The sequence below is a fragment of the Myotis lucifugus genome, unplaced genomic scaffold (genome assembly GCF_000147115.1).
Source record: "Myotis lucifugus unplaced genomic scaffold, Myoluc2.0 scaffold_7, whole genome shotgun sequence".
Classification (NCBI taxonomy): domain Eukaryota; kingdom Metazoa; phylum Chordata; class Mammalia; order Chiroptera; family Vespertilionidae; genus Myotis; species Myotis lucifugus.
Genome location: NW_005871055.1, coordinates 15,944,864 through 15,954,165, shown reverse-complemented (window position 1 = coordinate 15,954,165; position 9,302 = coordinate 15,944,864). Strand labels below are relative to the sequence as shown.

Here is a 9,302-nt window from a genome sequence, read left to right as displayed (position 1 = left end):
TTGCTGGCCAGCCTGCCACTGATCATAGTAGGGGGACATATTGGGAGCAGAGCTGGCTGGGGGGAGGGTCCACAGGTGGTTGGCCGACTGGCCCTGCCCTGATCAGGGTGGGGGGGGCCAATCTGGGGTGGGGCTGGGGGCGGGAGAGGGGCTGTGGGAGGTTGGCCAGCTGGGCCCTCCCCCTATTGGGGTGGGCTGGTGCGATCAGGGGTGGGCCAGTCGGGGGAGGGGATGTGGGCCTATTGTGGTGGGGCAGGCTGATCAAGGGCAGGGCTGGCCGGGGGGATGGGAGGGGGCATTTGGCTGGCCCATTCTTGATTGGGGTGGGAGAGTCCAATCAGGGGCAGGCCAGCAGAGGGGAGGCACCATGAGGTTGGCTGGCTGGCTCTACCCCCTGATTGGGCCAGTTCATTGGCCACAGTGGGCGTCATAGCGACCAGTTGTTATGGTAGTTATGGCTGTTACAGTTGCTGGCTTTTTATACATATTTAGATGATTTTGTACTTGTTACAATGATGACTAAGTTCTGTGAAATATGAAATACAATAAGAATATTTTCAACCCTAGCTGATTGGCTCAGTGGATAGAGCATCAGCTGGTGGACTGAAGGGTCCCGGGTTTGATTCCGGTCAAGGGCACATGCCCAGGTTGCAGGCTCGATCTCCAGTGGGGGCCATGCAGGAGGCAGCTGATCAATGATTCTCATCATTGATGTTTCTATCATTCTCTCCCTCTCCCTTCCTCCCTGAAATCAATAAAAATATATATATTTTAAAATTTTTTCATAAACTTTAATTTTTCTTTTTTTATTTTATCTTTTTAATTGTGATGAAAAACATATAACATACAATTTTCCAATTTTTTTTCAATTATAGTTCACATTCAATATTATTCTGTATTAGTTTCAGGTGTACAACATAGTGGTTAGACAATCATATACTTTACAGAGTGGTCCCCCTGATATTTTAAGTACCCCCCCCCCCGGCCTGTACATAGCTATTACAATATTATTATTTTTAAAATTCCTTATTAATTAAAGTATTACATATGATAAACTTTAATTTTTCAAAGTAAATTCCAACTAAAGCTTTTCTCCGCCACTAACTGTAGAAGCTTGGTTCCTTTTTAAATAGACTGACTCTAAGTAGCCTTTGGAGTTTATTGGATCAAACAAGGAAAGAAAAGTGATAAGAGAAGAGACAGACGGACAGCTTCACTCTGGGAAATGGGAAAGAGAATTAAATGCTTTTCTTCACTTTTCTCCCTTCTGGTTACATGCACAACTGTCCCAAACCTGAAATCTAAGGGGAGAAATGAAGTGGCTCTTTCTTTAAAGTGGTACACCCCAAACTTCTGACTTGCACTAAATTCTGATCTTGACTCAGATAAAGAAGTGTTTTCTTGCCATTACCTTTGTCTTAAGTACTCAAAGAATAAGATGAAATCTCTAACTCTTAAGCAGCTTTTATATAGACTTTAGTTAACTGGGAAACTGAAGAATAATTTTTAAATCAAAATTATGGAGATTAAAAAATTTGACCAATTTAGAAATTGACCTAGGCTTTTAAGCAGTCTCATTTTCCTCCCTCTAAATAGAATTGGTCACCAAGTAACTAAAATTAGCATGCCTGTTTTACTAACCCCAGTTACAGAACACATTATTGGAATAGCATCTGAATGTCATCTTAAAAAAATTATATTTCATTGCCAGGACTCACTTCTGGCAGATGATAAATTGTTAGTTTGGCTGCCCCAAATGTATTTTAGTTCCTTGGCAATTATTTGCTAGGTTGGGTCCATTCCCCAATATTTGGTAAGAGAAATAGGATCCTGTAATAGGATCCATTTTCTTATCACTAATGAAGAAAACAAGATCTAGGGATAAGGCGGTCAATTTATTTTTACCTCTCTGTCAAGCTAAGCAGGATTATATAAAGTGAAAAGTGATGGTGTAGAAATGCTTAAATCACCCGCAAAGCCATTGACAAAAAAGGAGCTGGAGAATAGAATTTAACAACTGAAGACATAAACATAAACAAAGATGATAAGTCCAGGTACCTTAAAAAGACATGAAGGCAAATATCTAGAAGGTGCTTACTAGTATAAGTCACCATACCATTTAAGCTATATATCCAGCACATGCATCTCTGACCACTTTTTGATGCAGCTCTATGGACAGTTGATGGCCTGGTCCATCAGTTAAAAATCTTTCAGCTGAAAGGAATGAAAGACCAAATTAGAAATGGCTTAAACTATAAGGACATAATCCTATTAATAAAAGCCTATGTGGTCGTCATGCCCTCACGCTGTGACACCCTCACACTGCAATGAGTGATCACCAGGAGGTTGCGTGCACAGCAGGCGCATGCCAGTGGGCAGGGCTGAGTGCACATGCAGGTGGACAGGGGCTTGATGCTGTGTGCACAGCGCGGAGGTGGGTCCTGCGGCTTCACGTGGCAAGGCCAGGGGTCCTGCCTCCGCACCGTGCCTTCCTCTTTGGGGCAATCCTACGAGGAGCCCCAGATGGCTGGGCGGGGCCTACTTCTTTGGGGCAATCGATCACAGGGCTCCCGCATTGTGAGAGGGCACAGGTCAGGCTGGGGGACTGCCCCCCTCCCCCAAGTGCACAAATTTCATGCACCAGGCCTCTAGTTATCTCATATGAGAAGTCTGGAGGTAGGATAGGTTGAACTAATTCAGTGGTCCAGTAATATTTCACTCCAGCCTTGCTTCTATTCAAATATGTTGACATTCCCCTTTTAGTTGCAAAATAGTTCCATCAATTCCAAGTATCACTTCCCTGTGCAATGACTTCCAGCAAGAGAACCTTGATGGCCTTTGGTGATCTGGCCTCTTTAAGTTAACCTTCCAGACAAAATTCACCTCATATTAAATTACTTGCGTTGCTCTTATAAGTGGCAGTTAACTATAATTTATTTTTTAACTCAATCTAATAAAGTTGGATTTTTAGTGAGGAGTTTAAGACATTCACATTCATTTTGATAATTGTTCTCTTTGGGTTTTTCTGGGTCATATTATTTCATAATTTTTATCTTTTAATCTTATTAAATTTGAGTCTGAAATAAGCCTGGTGTAAAAGGAGATACAAAGAGACCAGATTATTCAGGGACTTGTAGGCCACTATAAGAAGCTAGAATTTGTTTTAGGGGCAAAGGCAAGACATTGGATTATTTGGAACATATACTCCTTGGCTTGTTATACATTTCAAGATCAATATGACTATTGCAAGGGAGAATATATTGTTTGGAGGAAAGAATGGGAGCAGTGAGATCCAATGGAGATATAGTACAGGCAATAAATGATGTTGACCTGGCCTAGGTGGTCATAGAGGGAAGCTAATGACTCCACACTAAGAATTAACATATAGAGACACAAATCAAATGGGTGTCAGGCATCCAGGGAGGGAATCAAAGATGAAAAGATTATATTTGTATCTGGATGATGTCATTACTCTCTGGGTAATGGAGATGACTGAGGAGGAGAAGAATATATTTGTAAAGCAGAGAGAACTGACAGTTAATGTTTTAGATATATAAATTGAAGATATCTGTGAAAGAGCCAAGTGAATATATCAAGCCTGCTGTTGGATAAGTGAGGTACCGATTGTTCAGAACAGCAATCTAGAATAGAGATGTACATGAGGACATCATCAATCAAGTAAACTCTGAGAGACGACAGCGTTAGAGCCCATGTAAAGGGAGAGCAGCCACCAACAGAGAGTTGTTGACAATGTGGTGGGAGGGATGTCATAATGGCCTTTTTCCTAGTACCAAGACAGACACTGTGTTCCCAGAATTTGAGATCCAGGAAAGGTAAGGCCCTTGGATTTATTATCATGGAGGTCATTATTATATTAATAAGAGCATTTTTATTGGAGTTTTAAGCAAAGGACAGTTTGTAGTGGTGGCAGAGTGAATAGAATAGGAGGCAGTACAGACATTGTATAGAAGTTTGGCTGTAAAGGGGAGCAACAGATTTTTTTCCCTATTTAAAATGACCATTTCAGTTTATAAATACTCAATGGATACGTGGAATTAATCTTAATAAATAGTTATCAGTGTAAATACAAAAAATCTAATATATGTCTGCGTATATATTATCCATTGTTTGTACAGAGGAATTAATATTGAACTCTGTGCATTTCTGTAACTGAAGAATCCAGGGGTAGCAGTATGTTAGAAAGAATGGAGCAACTTGGAACAATTTCCCCTCCAGTTTTTGGGCTCTGTCCATGACCTCCATTATTTCTGGGCTCTGCCCCATGAACTTTTCAACTGCTTCACCACTATTTCAATCCATCTTGTACCAAAATCTGACTAAAGTTCCTCACATGCATATCATTCATCATAAATTGTTGTAGCATCCAGAAAAGAATGGTGTCATTCAAATACTACTGATAGTAGAAATGACCACACCATTTACCATGTCTGATCTCAGTGATATATTCTTTAAAAATGTTAACATTATAAGCCTGGGCTTTTTTGGTCTGTTTTATCACACTTTCTTGTATATATAATATTTATACAGGGTCATATTAGACAAGGTCATTTTACTACATGATTTATGTGACAACATTTTATAGTGGAATTTTTCCCCTTCCTATAATTTATATAATTTCAAATAATATACTCTATTTCTCAAAGGGAGCAGATGTTACATCCCTTATATTTTTATATATAGTCTTGGTTGGGGATATTAAGTATGAGTAAAAACATAAAGAAAATATAATTAATTGAAGATCAACAATCATTTACTGAGAAATATTTTATGAAACCACTTAGAAAATATCTATTTTATTGTATGTAAATAAGTTCTAAGGCATATTTACTTTGAGGCTAGAGTAATGATATAATCAAGTTCATATAATTTGGGCATTACAATTTCAATGATAGAGAAATTGCTCCTCTTATTAGAAGATAATGCATATAAGTTTGTAGACTTTATGTCTGCTAACAGTACATTGTCTTTACGGGGCACTCTATCATTGACTCTGGTCATATTAGAAGGTAATTGGCATGCATTTAAATCTAATTATGGAGTTATATTTTCTTGTAAATAGTCCCACTGGCACTATTAGAATAATTACACTTCTTAGCGGAAAAAAGAATTGAAGCTGTGTTAAAATAAAAATAAAAATTTCAATCAAAATACATTGTAGTTTCTACCTTGTTTTAGAAAGGGTGCTTAGAATAGTCTTACTTTACATAATGGTCACCATTATCATTGAGGTTTGCTTAGGTGGTATTTATTTTTTATTTCAGAGAGGAAGGAAGAGGGAGAGAGAGATAGAAACATCAATGATGAGAGAATCATTGATCGGCTGCCTTCTGCATGCCCCACACAGGGATCGAACCTGCAACCTGGCATGTGCCCTGACTGGGAATTGAACCATGCCCTCCTGATTCATAGGTTGACAGTCAACCACTGAGCCATGCCAGCCGGGCATTTAGGTGGTATTTTAAGGAATGTGTTGTATTATATTCTCATCCGAATATAATTTGTATGAATTATAACATTATTTTCATACAATGTTAACCTTCACCTTTGTGTCCCTTTATTTCAGTTGATTACAGTTTTTGTGTTGATCATGTTACCAAATCTGATTTGTTATTTTGAATTTTAATTTTTTGCTAATTTAATTATATTTTACTTATTTGCCACATACTTTTATTTCTTGAATGAGAATGTGTGCATTTGTTATGTCTTTATATTTAAACAAAATTACTAGAGAAGCAGTAATTATAATGACAAAACTAATACAGGTAGTATTGTTGTGGAGAAAATGTGAGGATGTTGTGAACTGTTAAATCAGGAAAGACTGCTGACAAGACCTTTGCTCAACTTGGTGTCTGGGAAACTTTTCACCAGGTTTTCAATGGTAAGTATCAAAACTAGTACATGATTAAATTAAAAAATAAACATTTTAATTATTTTCAGTATTCCCTAAAGAGGAAATTCTGCACAATGTGAAAATATCTGCTGAGCTCTTTTTGGGACTAAGAGGGAGAGGTACAAGTTTTTTGCAGCTGCAGACCCTAAGTCTGGAGTGGGACCTAAACCAGGGACAGACCCTAAAATAGGGGTAGGGTCTAAGCCAGGGGCGAAACCAAAGAATGAGGTATAGTTCAGGAAAGGCACAGGGACCTAGGTAAATCATGATGAGTATGTATAGGCAAAGTGATGCTACTTAAATCTGTGTGTATGCCCACAATATTAAAGAGAAATATCCTATATAATAAAAGGGTAATATGCAAATAGACTGAATGGCAGAACAACCAAACAACCAATCAAAGCATAATATGCTAATGATATGCTAAGGCTGCTCAACTGCTCACTGTGTACTGACCACCAGGGGGCAGATGCTCTGAACGGTAGATTAGCTTGCTGTTGGGGTCTGGCTGATGGGACTGAGTGAGATGGGCCACACATGCCCAAGAGCCCTCCTGCAGTCCCTCCCTGGCCTGATTGTGCACTGGTGGGGTCCCTCAGCCTGGCTTGTGCCCTCTCACAATCCAGAACCCCTCAGGGGATGTCGGAGAGCCAGTTTCAGCCCAATCCTGCAGGCCACTCCCCTTGGGAGGGCACCAGACATAGGGCTCATGACTGGTGAGCACTACTGCGGCAGTCTCCTGATCAGGACTGATTGGGCGTGAGCCCGAGGCAGGCACAGTGGGGCCAGGATGAGCAGGAGCAGCAGGTAGGAGCTGCAGGCGGCATTGGACTGTGGGTTTTGGCCCGATCCCTGCAGGCCACCCAGAGGGACCCCACCCGTGCACAAATTTGTGCACCAGGCCTCTAGTTTTAAATATAATATGAAAGAAAAATTTGTATTTCCATGTTGAATTCTTTATTTTTCTAGTAACTGGATTATTCATTCATTCCTATACACTGGTCACATTTTCCAGCTCCTGCACTACCGCTTTCCTTGAAAATTATTGTCCATCACCTCCATATAGTTACAAATGTCTATTTATTTTAAGGTTCAGGCTAACTGCATTTTATTATAGAAAGTCTTCCCGGCTGCCTTAAAGTAATGTTCCCCTGCTGATGACACCCAAAATAACTTAGTTGCACACTCCTATTGGCACATTACTTTCTATTATATAGTATTTGTTAATTATGTATGATAAACCCTATAGCATATAGATTAAAAGTGTGGGTTTTGAATTCAAATCACAGACCTGCCCTTTGCTGTGTAACTTTAGGAAACTTAATTAACCTTTCTGTTCCTCAGTTTTCTCCTCAGTAAAATAATCTCACCTGCCCTGTAAAATTCTGAATATTAAACCAATTAGGTATATCAAAGAACATGTCACTGTCATCTTTGCATCTCTTCACCTCCACTGACATCGTGTCTTGTGTATAATTTGATTCTCAGACTAGTGAAACAACAGGGAAGATACTGACTCCTAGAAATTAGAAAGTCAATTTTCAATATTTAAAAATGTTGATTTTTCTCTAATTTCCTGATGTGCTTTAAGAAACAAATGACACAAGACACAATTTTTACACATAAATGAGTCAAATGACTATTACCTAAAAGATAGAGACATGCAGTTTTCAACTGTAATTCTTTTTCAATTTGAGGGCTTATATTGCTTCCTACATTTAAAATAGCCCGCAGCCCTGGCCAGGTGGCTTAGTTAATTGGAGCATTTTATTGAACACTGACAGGTTGTGGGTTTGATTCCTGGTCAGAGCACATACCTGGGTTGCAAGTTTGATTCCTGGTCGGGATGCATACATGAGGCAACCGATCAATGTTTCTCTCTCACATAGATGTTTCTCTTTCTCTTCCTCTCCCTTTTCTTTCTAAAATCAATAAACATATCCTGGGGTGAGGATTAAAATAATAATAATAAGCCTGCATATTTTGAATTGCTTTACAATCATATTTCTATAGGAACTTACTGAAATTGTGGTATCCTTGGAAAAGCAAGAGAGCAGTTAACTGTGCCTATTTTTTAATCCACACTGAAGGATATTTTTTTTGGTGTTTTTTTATTACAGAATTAAAAAAAACCACCTATATTTTCATAGAATACATTTCACATTAAAGATTCTCACAGTGTGAAAAATAACAATTTATTATTTAATTTTATATTTGTGGATATTATTTTGGGACAAGTAAAATGAACACATTTGAGGAGTAAGTCTCAGTTTACAATGTATAATATTTTGATACCTCTACATGGGTACTTCTTCCCTGCATGGGACTTCTCTATACTTAGAAGTTCTTCAGGCTCTTTTTCCCAGGATTTAGAAATTAGTAATGTGAAATATCGGCGTTTCCTAACTTTAAAGTTTCTCAAAAACATATAACCATCAGTGACTGGTATTAACTGAACAAAGGGGGGAAGTTTTCAAACATTAAGTACTGGCTAAGTTGATGTAGTATTTATTTATAAATTAATAGTTTTTCCCTTTCTCCATAACTCCCAAGGCAAATATAGATGTTTGATTAGGTATTGATAGTAATAAAGCTGGATTCCCTTTAAGAGTTTGGTAAATTAAAATGCGAAAGCTCTTATATAATGTTCAGTTACATTGTGAATCTCGTGAGAAGCTAGAGGACAGCCTCATTTATTTGCCAGCATGTGGAACTCAATCTCACAATTTCTTGGATATAATTCCTCTCAAACCTTTTCCTCACAGATTAAATTCTAAAACTAGCCAGGTGATTAGAAGAGGTTTATCTCACTAGTGGACTTCTCTGTTATTTTCTCCTTATTGTGAGATGAATGGCATGACAGAGCAGAGGCAAAGAGGTGTACAATTTTCCAGGTATTAAGTCAAGAAGGACAGAGCTTCCACAGCATGGCAACAGCTTTGCTGATGCCCACATCGTGATAGTTGAAATAACAAAGCCCAGCAAAGGTGAAAGCCGAGAGTATCAAAAGGCCTGCCTCGGGAGCTTTTTGCAATGCATCCCTTTGAACACACTCAGTAACAACTTCTCCGAGGCCCCATGACCATGGAGAGCAAGGACCGCAGCCAGGGAGTACTCCATCACAAAGGAAGGATCCAAAACACAGCTGGAAGTAGGCCCAGGAGCAAAACACTGACAACCCTCTCACCAGTCCAGTGAAGAGACACAGCCTTGGAACCAGAAGGCAGCTGGGTGACAGGTGAATGTGCTGTATTCCACACCATCCTGGGGTAGGTTGGTCCTGGAGAAATGCTGAGATTTGAGCAAGTCTGACCCCTGGGGTTCATCCTGGGGTAGGTTGGTCCTGGAGAAATGCTGAGATTTGAGCAAGTCTGACCCCTGGGGTTCAGAG

The 9,302-nt window shown here is 39.3% G+C and overlaps 1 protein-coding gene across 1 annotated transcript in view; it reads left to right on the top strand.

The window, feature by feature from the left end:
• SGCG (sarcoglycan gamma) overlaps positions 1 to 9,302 on the top strand; it is a 148,637-nt gene that overhangs the window by 92,678 nt on the left and 46,657 nt on the right. The gene's annotated exons all lie outside the window — the stretch shown is intronic.